Source organism: Dermochelys coriacea, chromosome 10, assembly GCF_009764565.3.
Source record: "Dermochelys coriacea isolate rDerCor1 chromosome 10, rDerCor1.pri.v4, whole genome shotgun sequence".
In the NCBI taxonomy this organism is placed as follows: Eukaryota; Metazoa; Chordata; order Testudines; family Dermochelyidae; genus Dermochelys; species Dermochelys coriacea.
In genome coordinates, this window is record NC_050077.1 from 25,287,807 (window position 1) to 25,304,160 (window position 16,354).

General features: G+C 43.4%; 1 long non-coding RNA gene across 1 annotated transcript in view; it reads right to left on the bottom strand.

The window, feature by feature from the left end:
* LOC122456058 overlaps positions 1 to 13,376 on the bottom strand; it is a 50,537-nt gene extending 37,161 nt beyond the window's left edge. Inside the window, exon 1 of the long non-coding RNA XR_006274684.1 lies at positions 13,355 to 13,376. This is a non-coding gene — a long non-coding RNA (uncharacterized LOC122456058). The remainder of the gene's footprint in view (positions 1 to 13,354) is intronic.
* Between the last annotated feature and the right edge of the window lie 2,978 nt (positions 13,377 to 16,354).

Here is a 16,354-nt window from a genome sequence, read left to right on the forward strand (position 1 = left end):
AGATAATCCAGACAAAAGGAGAGGAAGGGATGCAAGCCAACAACCAAACAAGGCCAACCCTAGGTGCACTGGTATTCAAGATGAAGGACTTAGTACCCCTCAATACCCCATCTCTTTGCCATTCCATAACTCAACTTTTCCTTGCTCCTCAGCCAGTCGAGCAGATTGATTGATCCCTGACATGTCCTATTCCCTTCTTTGAAAGACCACTAGTCTCCAGCTGCACCCAGTCTCTTAGGTATTTAGAGGGTACGAATCCCAAAAGTATCTTAAATGAAGCTATATCAAATTAAGAACATCTGAGGACCTGACCCTTTGTGTGCACAATAGAATTTCAAGATAAGCATACAAATAATGAAACTAGACTCTGTTCTTGCTATCCTTGGACTCAGCCACTTAAATTTATCCCCCCACACCTTCCTTCTGTTCCTCATCCTTTTATTCTGGCAAGCTTCTGTGGGAAAGGGGGCAGATGGAAACAATTCAGAAAACAGTCCAATCTCTTTCAGCAGTGTGATTCATATAGTGTAGGACCTAACAATGAGAATGCCCTGCCTCCAGCTCTCCAAAATTGTTTTTCCCAGGTACTTCTAATTTCTCTATATACAGTCAGCACAATCATCTGGATAGGTTGCACATCAGCGAGGTAATCTCTGAAGTAAACAGGTTCCAAACATAAGAACATGAGAACAGCCATACTGGGTCAGACCACTGCTCAATCTAGCCCAGTATCGTGTCTTCTGATAGTGGCCAATGCCAGTTGCTTAGAGGAAATGAATAGAACAGGCAATCATCGAGTGATTCATCCTCTGTCATCCAATCCCAGCTTCTGGCAATCAGAGGAAAGGGACACCCAGAGCATGGAGTTGCACCCCTAACCATTTTGGGAAATAGTCATTGATAAACCTATCCTCCATGAACTTATCTAGTTCTTTTTTGAACCCCGTTATAGTTTTGGCCTTCACAACATCCCCTGGCTATGAGTTCCACAGGTTCACTATGAGTTATGTGTTTTGTTGGTGACCATGGTACTAGTGTTTTGTGAAGGATTTAACAACACTTCCTTACTCACTTTCTCCACACTAGTCATGATTTTATAGACCTCTATCATCTCTCTTCTTAGTCATCTCTTTTCAAAGCTGAAAAGTCCCAGTCTTTTTAATCTCTCTTCAGACAGAAACTGTTCCATACACTTAATCATTTTTGTTGCCCTACTTTGTACCTTTTCCAATTCTAACATATCATTTTAGAGATGTGGTAACCAGAACTACATGAAGTATTCAAGGTGTGGGCATACCATGGATTTTTATAGTGGCATTATGATATTTTCTGTCTTATTAGCTATCCCTTTCCTAATAGTTCCTAACATTGTTAGTTTTTTTGACTGCCACTGCACATAGAATGGATGTTTGCAGAGAACTATTCACAATGGCTCCAAGATCTCTTTCTAAGGGGTAATAGCTAATTTACACCCAATCATTTTGTATGTATAGTCAGGCGTATGTTTTCCACTGTGCATTACTTTTCATTTATCAACACTGAATTTCATCTGCCATTTTGTTGCCCAGTAACCCAGTTTTATAAGATCCCTTTGTAACTCTTTGCAGTTTGCTTTGGACTTGAGTAATTTTGTATTGTCTGAAAATTTTGCCACCTCACTGTTTACCCCTTTTTCCAAACCACTTATGAATATGTTGAAAAGCACTGGTCACAGTATAGATCCCTGAGGGACACCACTATTTACTTCTCTCCATTGTGAAAACTGACCATTTGTTCTTACCCTTTGTTTTCCATCTTTTAACTAGATACTGATCTATGGGAGGACCCTACCTCTTATTCCATAACTGCTTACTTTGCTTATGAGCCTTCAGTGAGGGACCTTGTTAAAGGTTTTCTGAAAGTACACTATATCCACTGGATCACCCTAGTCCACGTTTGTTGACCCCCCCTCAGAGAAATCAGATAGATTGGAGAGGCATGGTTTCCCTTTACAAGAACCATGTTCACTCTTCCCCCAACAAATCAGGTTTATCTATGTGTCTGAAACTATAGTAAAGAACAGAATTATCAAGCAATTTGCCTGGTACTGGAATTAGGCTTACTGGTCTGTAATTGCTAGGATCACCTCTGGAACCTTTTTAAAAAAACTGGTGTCACATTAGCTACCGTCCAGTCATCTGGTGCAGAAGCTGATTTAAATGATGCATTATATACAACAGTTAGTAGTTCTGCAATTTCATATTTGCATTCCTTCAGAATTCTTGAGTGAATACCATCTGGTCCTGGTGACTTATTGTCATTTAATTTATCATTTTGTTCCAAAATCTCCTCTGTTGCCACCTCAATCTGGGACAGTTCCTGAGATTTGCACCTAAAAAGTATATCCTAGGTGAGGGAATCTCCATCACATCCTCTGCAGTGAAGACTGATGCAAATTTATTTAGCTTCTCCACAATGGCCTTATCTTCCTTGAGTGCTCCTTTAGCATCTCGATCATCCAGTGGCCCCACCAATTATTTGGCATCCTTCCTGCTTCTGATATACTTATAAATTTGCTCCTAGTTTTGAGTCTTTGGCTAGTTGCTCTTCAAGTTCTTTTTGGTCTGCTTGATTATACTTTTACACTTGAATTACCAGAGTTTATGCTCCTTTCTATTTTCCTCATGGGATTTAACTTCCAATTTTTAAAGGTCAACTTTTTGCCTCTAACCACTTCTTGTACTTGTTGTTTAACCAAGGTGGCACTTTTTTGGTTCCCTTACTGTGTTCATTTAATTTGGGGCATACCTTTAATTTGAGTCTCTATCATGTTTTTTTAAAAAGTTTCTATGCCTTTTGTAGACATTTCACTTTGTGATTGTACCTTTTAATTTCTGTTTAACTAGCTTCCTCATTTTTATGTAGTTCCCCTTTCTGAAGTTAAATGCTACTATGGTAGGCTACTCTAGTGTTTCCTGTCCCACAAGGATGTTAAATTTAATTATATTATGGTCGCTATTACCAAGTGGTTCAGCTATATTCACCTCTTGGACCAGATCCTGTGGTACACTTAGGACTAAATCAAGAACTGCCTCTTTTCTTGTGGGTTCCAGGACTAGCTGCAAAAAGCAGCAATTGTTTATGGTGTCAAGAAACTTTATCTCTGCATCCTGCCCTGAAGTGACATATACCCAGTCAATGTGGGGATAGTTATAGCCTCTCTAAACTCAAGGACCATTTTACAATCACCATCCTGGTCTCTAGTATATCCCTACTACTTTATTCTTATTATTAGAGCATGGATTTTCTATCATTAGAGATTCTATTATACAGTTTGACTCATTTAACATTTTTACTCTATTTGACTGTGTATGCTTTCTTTCACATATAATGCCACTCCCGCATCAGCACGACTTACTCTGTCATTCCAGATCACAGAGTACACTGAAGATTAGGACCTAGGCTTGGGCTAGCTAGTGGTGGTCAAACTGAATTGATATGAGGTGCTTCCAAAAAAGTACTCCCATTCAAGAAATAAGCTGCCTTGGAGATTTTGATTGACCCTAACTGATAGCCCAGGAATTGAAGAAGCCCAGTCCTGAGATGATGAATTCATGAAGAAAAGTTATGAAAGTTATGATGGACCTATCCTCCATGAACTTTAGTTCTTTTTTGAACCCCGTTATAGTTTTGGCCTTCATCCATTACAGTATCCTAACAGTTGGAGTTGGCAGGATGTAATTTTTGCTTTTGCTGTTATTAGTTGTTATTATTGAGGAAAATAAACTAGACTAACTCTATTAAAGCCTTAATGCTACTCTGTCAATTGGAAGACAGAAGCTCTGATAGAGAGCAGTCAGGGTCTTCATAAATTCTTCAAAATCAGATCTGGTCAATGTTTCAAATTTAGATTTTAATTCTTCAAATTATGATGAAATTAACAGTTCAGTTTTGGAATACATTCAACTGTGAAATATTTTCAAAAATGTTCAGTTTGGGTTTTAAACTGTTTTTTTTATCAGCTCCATTCAAAATGCTTTTTTCTCTCTAGCAGTGTCACTTTTGTCTTCACTGGATTGAATTTGAGCCACCTGTATTAAAAAGGTAGGACCTTATCATTAGCACATGCTCTGACACGTGCCACAACTCAGAACCTCAGCAGGTTTGAGTGGTTCCTGACAGATCAGATGCTGCCTACAAATCTCACTGATCCTGAGGGTTTCTGAGGTTAGAGGTTAGCAATGCATTCTGACGGATCTGTGGCTCAAGAAATCCCTGGATCAGATGCCATATGAATAAACCAGAGAGTCAGAACTAAACAGTGGAATATACTTAGGGCAAAATGACTTGAGGTGATGGGAAAGAATGGGGGGTTAGAGAAGAGCCTGGTTGGGACTGGAGGCAAGAGAGAGAGAGAAGAGGGAGATCTCAAAAAGGATTAGATGGGTCTCAATTAATATCCCCATACTCTTCTCAGTTTATCTACAGCTGTTTTTGAGGTGTGCCCATCACTACTATTAAGCCTAAAGTCCCGTCATAGAAAATATGGAAGAAAAGAGACTTTAAAAGGTTTATCATACAGAAATTTGAAACTAAGTCTCATTAGCTTTTTGTTTCCATCAGAGTGCTGTAGAAATTTCCACAGATGATTTGTTCACTCTGTTCCCTAGGGCATTTTTAACATGGCAAAGTATGATTTTTAACTTGTTTGATCAGAATTGGCAGCATTAGTCATTGTAAATTGCCTTTTAATTTCCATATATCTACAAAGGGGAATAAACCTAATGAGTCAAAAATAAGACAAGGCAGCAGGAATTCTACCAGGCAAATGCATTGGGCTTAAATAGTTTTATATCACAGCCTGTCAACAGAATAGGCCCCATCTAATGATGAAGCAACTATATAGAAGGCAATCAGAGTGACTTTGGCGATTGTCTCGATCATGGAAACACGGGCAAGCTACTTGGATTGAGCACTGTATTATGGTCCTCATCCAGCACATGCTTAATTTGCATTTTAACCTAAATGTGGTCCGACGTTCAACATGTACCTTAGCCCTGGTCTACACTAGGCGTTGAGGTCAAATTTAGCAGTGTTAAATCGATTTAACCCTGCACCCGTCCACATGACGGAGCCCTTTTTCCCCTCCAACTTAAAGGGCTCTTAAAATCAATTTCCTTACTCCACCCCCGACAAGGGGATTAGCACTGGAATCAGTTTTGCTTGGTTAAATTTGGGGTACAGGCGATGCAATTAGACAGTATTGGCCTCTGGGAGCTATCCCAGAGTGCTCCATTGTGACCGCTCTGGATAGCGCTCTCAACTCAGATGCACTGACCAGGTAGACAGGCAAAGGCCCGCAAACTTTTGAATTTCAATTTCCTGTTTGGCCAGTGTGGCAAGCTGCAGGTGACCATGCAGAGCTCATCAGCAGAGGTGACCATGATGGAGTCCCAGAATCATAAAAGAGCTCCAGCATGGACCGAACGGAAGGTACGGGATCTGATCACTGTATGGGGAGAGGAATCAGTGTTATCAGAACTACGTTCCAGTTTTCGAAATGCCAAAACATTTGTCAAAATCTCCCAGAGCATGAAGAACAGAGGCCATAACAGGGACCCGAAGCAGTGCCGCGTGAAACTTAAGGAGCTGAGGCAAGCTTACCAGAAAACCAACGGCCGCTCCGGGTCAGAGCCCCAAACATGCCGCTTCTATGATGAGCTGCATGCCATTTTAGGGGGTTCAGCTACCACTACCCCAGCCGTGTTGTTTGACTCCTTCAATGGAGATGGAGGCAACACGGAAGCAGGTTTTGGGGACGAGGAAGACTATGATGATGAGGTTGTAGATAGCTCACAGCAAACAAGCAGACAAACCGGTTTTCCTGACAGCCAGGAACTGTTTCTCAGCCTGGACCTGGAGCCAGTACCCCCCAAACCCACCCAAGGCTGCCTCCCGGACCCGCCAGGCAGAGAAGGGACCTCTGGTGAATGTACCTTTTAAAATATTATACAAGGTTTAAAAGCCAGCATGTTTAATGATTAATTTGCCCTGGCATTCGTGGCTCTCCTGGATATACTTCCAAAGCCTTTGCAAAAGGTTTCTGGGGAGGGCAGCCTTATTCCATTCACCATGTAGGACACTTTACCACTCCAGGCCAGTAGCACGTACTCGGGAATCATTGTAGAAGAAAGCATTGCAGTGTATGTTTGCTAGCATTCAAACAACATCCGTTCTTTATCTCTCCATGTTATCCTCAGGAGAGTGATATCATTCATGGTCACCTGGTTGAAATAGGGTGCTTTTCTTAAGGGGACATTCAGAGGTGCCTGTTCCTGCTGGGCTGTTTGTCTATGGCTGAACAGAAATGTTCCTCACCGTTAGCCACGCGGTGGGGGGAGGCAAAATGCGACCTTGGAACGAAAGCACATGTGCTATGTATGTAATGTTAACAGCAAGGTTTACCATGAAAGAGTGTACCCATTGTTCTATAAAATGTGTCTTTTTAAATACCACTGTCCCTTTTTTTTTCCCCTCCACCAGCTGCATGTGTTTCAAGGATCACAGGATCTTCTCCTTCCCAGAGGCTAGCGAAGATTAGAAGGCGAAAAAAAATGCACTCGCGCTGAAATGTTCTTTGCGCTCATGCTGTCCTCCCACACTGACAGAGCACAGACAAATGCATGGAGGCAGACAATGTCAGAGTGCAGGAAAGCACAAAATGACTGGGAGAAGAGGTGGCAGACTGAAGAGACTAAGTGGCGGGCTGAAGAGAGGGCTGAAGCTGAAAGGTGGCAACAGCATGATGAGAAGAGGCAGGATTCAATGCTGAGGCTGCTGGAGGATCAAACTAATATGCTCCAGTGTATGGGTGAGCTGCAGGAAAGGCAGCAGGAGCACAGACCGCCCTTCTCCCCAAGTTCCATAGCCTCCTCACCCAAGAATGTGGTGTGGGGGCCTCTGGCCACCCAGCCACTCCACTCCAGAGGATTGCCCAAGTAACAGAAGCCTGACATTCAATAAGTTTTAAAGTTTTAAAGTGCTGTGTGGCCTTGTCCTTCCCTCCTTACCACTCCTCCTGGGCTACCCTGGTAATTATCCCCCTATTTGTGTGATGAATTAATAAAAAATGCATGAATGTGAAGCAGCATTGACTTTATTGCCTCTGCAAGCGGTGATCGAAGGGAGGTGGGGAGGGTGGTTAGCTTACAGGGAAGTAGAGTGAACCAAGGGGCGGGGGGTTTCATCAAGGAGAAACACACAGAACTTTCACACCGTAGCCTGGCCAGTCATGAAACTGGTTTTCAAAGCTTCTCTGATGCACACCGAACCCTCCTGTGCTCTTCTAACCACCCTGGTGTCTGGCTGTGCATAACCAGCAGCCAGGCGATTTGCCTCAACCTCCCACCCCGCCATAAACATCTCCCCCTTATTCTCACAGATATTGTGGAGCGCACAGCAAGCAGTAATAACAGTGGGAATATTGGTTTCGCTGAGGTCTAACTGAGTCAGTAAACTGCGCCAGCGCGCTTTTAAACATCCAAATGCACATTCTACCACCATTCTGCACTTGCTCAGCCTGTAGTTGAACAACTCCTGACTACTCTCCAGGCTGCCTATATATGGCTTCATGAGCCATGGTATTAAGGGGCAGGCTGGGTTCCCAAGGACAACTATAGGCATTTCAACATCCCCAGTGGTTATTTTCTGGTCTGGGAAGAAAGTCCCTTTCTGCAGCTTTTGAAAGAGACCAGAGTTCTTGAAGATGCGAGCGTCATGTACCTTTCCCAGCTATCCCATGTTGATGTTGGTGAAACGTCCTTTACGATCCACCAGTGCTTGCAGCACTATTGAAAAGAACCCCTTGCGGTTTATGTACTCGCTGGCTTGGTGCGCCGGTGCCAAGATAGGGATATGGGTTCCATCTATGGCGCCACCATTTAGGGAATCCCATTGCAGCAAAGCCATCCATTATGACCTGCACATTTCCCAGGGTCACTACCCTTGATATCAGCAGATCTTTGATTGCGTTGGCTACTTGCATCACAGCAGCCCCCACAGTAAATTTGCCCGCTCCAAATTGATTCCCGACTGACCGGTAGCTGTCTGGTGTTGCAAGCTTCCATAGGACTATTGCCACTCGCTTCTCAACTGTGAGGGCTGCTCTCATCTTGGTATTCTTGCGCCTCAGGGCAGGGGAAAGCAAGTCACACAGTTTCATGAAAGTGTCCTTATGCATGTGAAAGTTTCGCAGCCACTGGGAATCATCCCAGACCCGCAAGACTATGTGGTCCCACCAGTCTGTGCTCATTTCCCAGGCCCAGAATCGGCGTTCTACCGCATGAGCCGGCCTCATTAGCACCATGATGCCCACATTGCCAGGGCACGTGCTTTGAGAGAAGTCTGTGTCCATGTCCTCATCACTCTCGTAACCACGCTGACATCGCCTGCTCGCCCAGCTTGCTTTGCCAGGTTCTGGTGCTACATATACTGCTGGATAATGCGTGTGGTGTTTAATGTGCTCCTAATTGCCAAAGTGATCTGAGCGGCTCCATGCTTGCCATGATATGGCATCTGCACAGAAAAAAGGCGTGGAACGATTGTCTGCCATTGCCCTGATGGAGGAAGGGGCAACTGACGACATGGCTTACAGGGTTGGCTTTCAGGGAATTAAAATCAACAAAGGGGGTGGCTTTGCAAGAAACTGAATGCCGCCTCAAGGATAGAACTCAAAACTGGGTTTAGCAGGCCATTGATTTCAGACAATGACAGAGGGAGGGAGGAGAAAATGAATACAAAACAAATCTAGTCTATTTCTTGTTTTGAGCCACTTCATCTATCTTTATACATCTTGCTGGCAGCAGACTGTGCAGTACAACCGCTAGCCATCATCACCTCCTGGTGCTCGGTAGAAGACTGTGCAGTATGACTGCTGGCCATCATCTTCTGCTGGCTGCAGATTAAAAGACAGTGCAGTGCTGGTAGGACTCAATCTCCATGAGACGAAACAAGGGAAATGACCTGGCTGAGTCACTCCCATGTTTGCCCAGGCACCCGGTTAAAAGAGCACCCAGGACTACATCGATGACGGCTACCAATCATACTGCACTGTCTGCTACAAAAAGGCAATAAACTGCTGCTGTGTAGCAATGCAGTACCACGTCCGCCAGCACCCAGGAGACATACGGTGACGGTTAGCTGAGCGGGCTCCATGCTTGCTGTGGGGTATGGCGTCTGCACAGGTAATTCAAGAAAAAAGGCGCAAAACGGTTGTCTGCCCTTGCTTTTACGGAGGGAGGGAGGGAACGGGGCCCGGATGATATGTACCCAGAACCACCCGCAACAATGTTTTAGCCCCATCAGGCACTGGGATTTCTACCCAGAATTCAAATGGGCGGCAGAGACTGCAGAAACTGTGGGATAGCTACCCACAGTGCAAAGCTCCGGAAGTCGACAGTTGTCTCGGTACTGTGGACAAAGTCCGCCGACTATATGCACTTAGAGCATTTGTGTGGGAACGCACACACTCGACTGTATAAAAACGCTTTCTACAAAACCGACTTCTATAAATGTGACCTAATTTCTTAGTGTAGACATACCCTGAGTACTTTGGTTGATTGAGGCCTAATATGAGATGTTGGAAATAAGAGGGACATACCAGTCACTGAAAGATGGATCCAGTTGTCCTATATTCAATACTGATTGAAAAGCCAAAGCTCAGAGCTAATAGCAGTTAGCATATGCATTTATTTATGCCGCCAGGCCCCAATTGATAGTAAGAGAAGTTATAACAGTTGTGTGGTTTCTTCTGAACATAGAATGCAGAGGCAGCAAACAGGGCTCCAGGAAAACTTGTCACAAGAGACTACGCTGGTAAACTCAGAGTGTGAACTTAAGAGAATAAAAATTGCCTTATTTTTACTCAGATATAGCGCTGTGTATGTATTATGGCTGCCTTTGTTATGTAAACATTGTGTTGGATTTGCTCTCCTACAATAAATGATGCATAGACTAAGCTTAAGTGAAGATATGGCTAGAATAGAAGTAGACACAAATGCCCTGATGTAGCATTATGGACTTCTCTTACACAGACCTGCAAGCCTACAGGGTGGTATTTAGCTATAATCATAACAAGGGAGAGGTGAAGCTCTGCACTGCCCCTAGGGGAAGCTCTGACAAGGAGGCAAAAATCTCTCCCAGAGCTCCAGAAAGTACAAGAGAAGTTCATAGGCTGCACCACCCCTTAAGATGATGCAGCCTGTTCCCCTTTCTGCACCCAACCAGCTCTGCAGGGCAATGCAGAGATGGCAGCAGCCATGGTCCTGTCTTTTTTTCTACTCCATTTAGGGTCATTTGTGACCTGGAAGTGCATGAAGAGAGCAGCCTTTACAGTCTCCTCAAAATAGCCTTTCAGCAGAATGTGTCAAGCATGGGGAAAGCTCCTTGTGCTTCTCCCACTCACCTTCATACTGTCCCACATCCACCAAATAGCCAAGGACAAGCTGGGCCACTGAATATTCTGATTAATGTTGCAATATATGATCACTGCTGCATCAGTCTATTTGACTTTTGCAATACTTCTGATATTATGGAACTTTAAAAGATTCAGCCTCAATTTTGAGCTGGGATAACGTATGGGAGGAGAGTATAGTGCATGCCTCGACAGCCCATCCTTAACAAGGAAGAGTCATTATCTGTTTCAGAGAGGATTTGGAAAAAGTATAGTACAGGAGAGGAAGACTACCTCTGACTTTAACACTGAAGAAGTGGAACTGTTGGAGAAAATGTCTTGAAGAGGTCAAATGGGTTCTCCCCATTTAAGCATTCATTTCACCTCTTCATTTCTATAGTTCACACTGTAATTGGGACCGAAAGATTCTGACCTGCCAGTGATTTCTTAGGCTGAAAGTATGAAACTGCAAAAAATTGATGCACAGATGAAGTTAAGGGTCTGCCTATAATCCCAAAGAGCAAGGAATCTCGACATTAGAATAAAACAATTAAGGAAAAGAAATTAAACAGGAACTAGCTCAAACAGCAGCCTACTTGAAGGAGAAATCAAACTTCTGTTCCCTCAGTGACCCATTATTTTGTCCCAGCAACCCTGTCAAATAAATAGTGTCAGCAGCAACTATATATAATATAGAAAAATGTCAGCTGGGGTTAGGAATGAAGTCACCAAGGACTTGTGTCTGGATTCAGGTTCTGCTACCACTTCTCAGCTATTACTATGATTGTTTTTGTCTCTCTTCATTTAAGCCCCAATTTAGCAATCCATCACTATTCAGCAAAGCATATAAGGACTAGTTTATGTTACGCTGATTTCAGCATCGTTGGCATGTGTTTAAATGTTTTACTTAACTGGGATTCTAATAATTACCTACCTTTTATATAGTGCTATTCATGAGTAGATCCCAACGTGCCTTGACAAAAGAAGTCAATAGCCTGATCTTCAGTTACCCCCAACATTAGAATTCCTGTTTATCTTGGTCATATCCTTTCTCACTGACAATCTTTTCTGTCTCCTTCTAGTTTTATCTAGTGAATGGCTTTTCCTGGAAATATTCTTATTATATGATATATCTTATTACTGCATCTAGCGTCATGTGAAGGCTATTATAACATCAATTCCCTTCATGTGTTTCAAACACTGTCTATGTGATGACCAAAATAGGGCATAAGATTTTCGGTGTGGGATGACTTGGAATTGTATAGTTGCTTATCTCTGCAGGCTCAGACATGACCTAGCCTATATGAGACACAAGGTAAATGAGGCAATATCTTTTATTGGACCTCATATTTCAACTAACCTACGTGGTTGAAAATAACCCCCTTATTCCTCTGCATGGGCTACTCACATTGCAAGGCACAACATAGGCATAGATCCTATTTGACTACTGCCAGGAAAAGGGCTGGCAAATCTTACTTCTCCTCTGGAGAAAAGTAGAACTAGGACCAAACTATGAGTCAGAGATGACTTGGTCTGCCTGCCTGCGGGTAGATTGCAAGGTGTCCCCTATCAATCCCTTCCAAAACTTTAGAGGATAAAGGGATGTTGTCAGCATGATGATTTCTATCTGATTTCCTCAACAAGATGGAGAGTTATCAGGCCATTCTTCGTTAGCATTTAGTTCCGTGTGCAGTTTCCTTCAACAGTTCGATACTATACACAGCAAGGATAATCAAATACTGGGTATGAATGGAATAACATGTGCATGTTTTTAAAATACAATTTTCTTCCTAAGACCCTGTGGGTAATGGCACATATGTTGCTTGTCAGCACAAAAGAGCATTGGTGCTAGCAGTGCTTACAAATGTGCACAGAGAAAAAGGCGGCATCCCAATTGTAAAGAAGATAAAGGGGAAGATTTAAGTCTGATGAGAGAATAATGGTGACTATAATTTTTTCTTAGGGAATGGCATCAGGGAATCTCCTCAGCACTTCTCATCAAGATCACCCTCTCAGACTCCATCCAGGCTGTTTTCTTTCTCCTGGGAGCTCTTAAAAGATATTGTTTCCTAGCTCATAATCTCACTTGGTGTAGTTAGGCTTAGCTATGTTGCCACTGTCCCCAGATAGATAAGCAGAAGTATGGCTATTTCCCTCTTTTCTACCCCAGTTTTTTCTCTCTCCTTTTCTCTGACTCCTTTCTGGCCCTATTTCAGCAAAACACTTAAGCACATTGGGAGGTGCACTCACCTCTCGTGAGCACCTCCTGTGAGCTGGGTGCAAACCTGCACTCTGTCTCTGCTTGCGGTGCCTCCTATTGGTTGTTGCCCTCATGGGGCAGGTCTTCAATGGCTCAGCCCTCCAGCTAAGTCACATACAGTTTAAAACAGATGAACCCCTTTTGCGGTAACAAAGGTCCAGCAAAGACTAACTATGCTATCTGCAGCCTGGCCTCTGGGCTCAGTTCTCAGCTCTGTGCCTACCCAATTATACAGCAGCCACCTCAGGGCTTTCTCCCTGGAGACTCTGCCTTTTGCAGCTCTCCAGACAGGTCACTTCTTAACTTCAATCCTCTTCCAGGGTAACACAGTCCAACTAATGGTTGGCCCTCTCCAGCCGCATCTCCAGGTCTGTGCAAATTCCAGCCCTTTGCTTGTGCTCCAAAGCAAAACTTGTCCCTTTCTTGGGGCCTTGGCCACTTTGCCAGTGTGGGGACCTCGGCCTGCTCACTACTCCAGATCCCAAACCAGGGACCCTACAAACAGAAGCCACATGAGTCTTTTTGTAATAGCTGCTGCTGCTACCGCCTGTCCCTGGGCTGATTCCCACTCTGTTCCATCATCTTCACCCATTCCCTTAGGATTATTGTCCTTGGGTTCTCTGTCTGTTCCCTTTGTGCACAGGGTCTTTCCCAGGCCTCCTTACCTGGACAGTTCCTCTGTCTTATCCCTTCTAGTCTCAGCCAGAAACTGACCTGCTCATGCCCAGCAGTTCCTTTTAACTGAGCCTGCTGTACTCTGATTGGCTGCTTCTGTGCAGCCTCTCTAGGCAGGCCTGCTCCTTTCCGGGGGCAGGATGTGGTAGTACCACGAGTCCTCCAGGAGGGGTCCTGGTACACCCTTTCACACAGATGCTTAATTGTAAATCCCATTAAAGTTAACTATATGTTTAAGTGCCTTGCTGCATAGGGACTGGCTGCTGAAGTGGAGCCTCTAATTTCTCAGGACCTGACTTTGCAGTCAGATCTGCATCGGCAAACCCTTGAACCTACACGAAGTCTCACTGAAACTAATCCGATGATATGATAAACCCATTGTTTCATGTTCTCTGTGTGTGTGTATATATAAATCTCTCCTCTGTTTTTTCCACCAAATGCATCCGATGAAGTGAGCTGTAGCTCACGAAAGCTTATGCTCTAATAAATTTGTTAGTCTCTAAGGTGCCACAAGTACTCCTTTTCTTAATCCGATGAAGTGAGCTGTAGCTCACGAAAGCTTATGCTCTAATAAATTTGTTAGTCTCTAAGGTGCCACAAGTACTCCTTTTCTTTTTGCGAATACAGACTAACACGGCTGCTACTCTGAAACCTGAAACTAATCAAGCTCCACATTAAAAAAATCTGTAAAACTAATGTATTATTTTTCAGTTCCCTCACTAAAACTCTCCTTTGACATAATGCCTACAAAAAAAACCTTAACCGTGATTAGGCTATTGATGTGCTGAGATCGCTGCCCATCATGGTGACCAATATTATCTCCGTTTCATTGTGCTTCCCATTTGGTCTGTGTGCATCCGTCATCTCGTCTTATATTTACAATGTAAGCTTTTGGGGGCAGGGCTGTCTTTGTTCTGTGGTTGTAGAGCACCTAGCGCAATGGGGTCCTGGTCCAGGACTGGAGCTTCTAAGTACTATGAGGATACATATAAAGGAAATATTGGAGCTCTGCATGGATTTAGGTCTCCACCCACATGCATCCAATTAAAGGACTGGGGCTTTGCAAACCTTCCAGCACCCACCCTCTTAAGTAACCCACTGAAATGCAAGCAGCTTGGGCTGGAGACAGCAAGCCTTTAACTTTTGAATTCTCCCAAAATACATTTCTACTTGGAGAAAGGACAGTCTGGGAAAAATGCATCTGGAGTTTTGCATTTGTGAGCGTCTCTCTTTGAGGCCATTACAGTACCTCACAAACAAACTGAGCTGCATGTATTCCAGATGTTTTAGTACGCATTCATCTTTTATTGAACAGACACTGCAGAGTCATGCAGCAAGGAAAAGGAAGAAGGGACATCTCTGGGCAACCTCATCCCACACAGCTCTTTTTACACTATTCTTTTCAATTGGAGGATGACTTGCACACCAACTGAGGATCCAACCCTTTAAGTCAAAGTAACTCCACTAAAGTTAATGGAACCATGCTGATTTACACCTGTTGAGGATCTAGCTCTTAGTTTGTTTCCTCTCTGCCTAATACAGTCTAACTCCTTAATCTTATTCTGTTTCTTTTTCCCCCATTGTACATCCTGAAAATATATAATGGACCAGGTAACATTTCCAAAGGATGGAGAAGGGATAAAACTCACTGCAAAGGGAGATGCTGAATATAGCATAAAAGTGCAGAAAGCTGCCTACAGTTACGTCCTGTAACTTTTCTCTTAATGAACTGAGCCCCTATGTTCTGTGGCATTACATAACAATTTCACATGAACAGGCAATGTGATTTGTTAATGTGAATTAATATTATATAAAGATAGTCTCTGACCTTATGCATAGCAAATCTTGGTCACATTTAATGTTAGGCCACTGGCATGGAAACTGCAGAGGTAATGCAAATGTCAAACAAAATAATACTGTGTGCAAGGAGAACTTGAACAATGTCAAAGGGAAAAGAGGGAGATAATTATCTAAATGAAATATACAGATCATTTGTTAAGCACATCTACATGCATTCTGGGCCTGATCCAAAGCCCTTTGAAGACCATGAAAACACGCGGCTGAAAGATAAGGGGAAAAGTCAGACACTGGAAGCACAGAGATACTGTACTTTCTACACTGACATTTGCATTAAGCATCAACTCCTACTGGCTGAAGTGTCCACCTTAAAGTTGTCCGGTGCTGTTTCCAGTAGAATTTTGTTCATCCTTTAGTTAGAGATCTCTTCAAAAAGGCAATTGACTTTACTGGTTCACTAGGTTAAGATAAATTTAGGGGCTTAAGACAAGTTTAATTGGGCTTGATTGTCCTCTCACTTGCACTGGTTTGGTTTATATCAGGACTAGAGCTGGTCTGAAAAACTCAAAACAAAACATGTCAGAACTTGCTGATTCGTCAAAACAAACATGTTTGCCTAATCAGTTCTATTTTTTTACCTTCTTCCCTTCTCCCCTGAACATCCAATCAACACCAGCTTTCATGCCATCTAAATCTGCCCAGCTCCTCAGCAGCCCACTGAACCAGGAGCTGGCATACCAGGGCTTCCCAGCTCCTCTCCAACCCACCAGGCAGGATCTGGAGGACCCAGGGCTTCCACCAAGGAGGGTAGACTAGAAGCCCTGGCAGCTGCTCGCTGAAATTTATATGAGTCTTGTCAGTTTCATGGCTGTCCACCACTGAATAGCTGAAGTGAAACCAACCAGACTCTTAACTTGTGAGCAGCCGAGAGGCCTGATAAATCTATTTTGGCTTAGAAACGCCATATTTCAGTATTTCCATAGTATATTGTGGGATTTTTGATAATTTTCATGTTTTCTCCTGAATTCATGACAAAAATGTTTCCAAAAACTCAAATTGTGGAATCAAAGTTTGGTTTCCCAGGAAGCTTTAATCAGGAGTAACCCCAATGTAGTCAATGGTGTTAGTCCAGGGTAAAACTGGTGTAACTGAGATGAGAATGAGGCTGACTGGAAACAAAGATGCCTACAAAA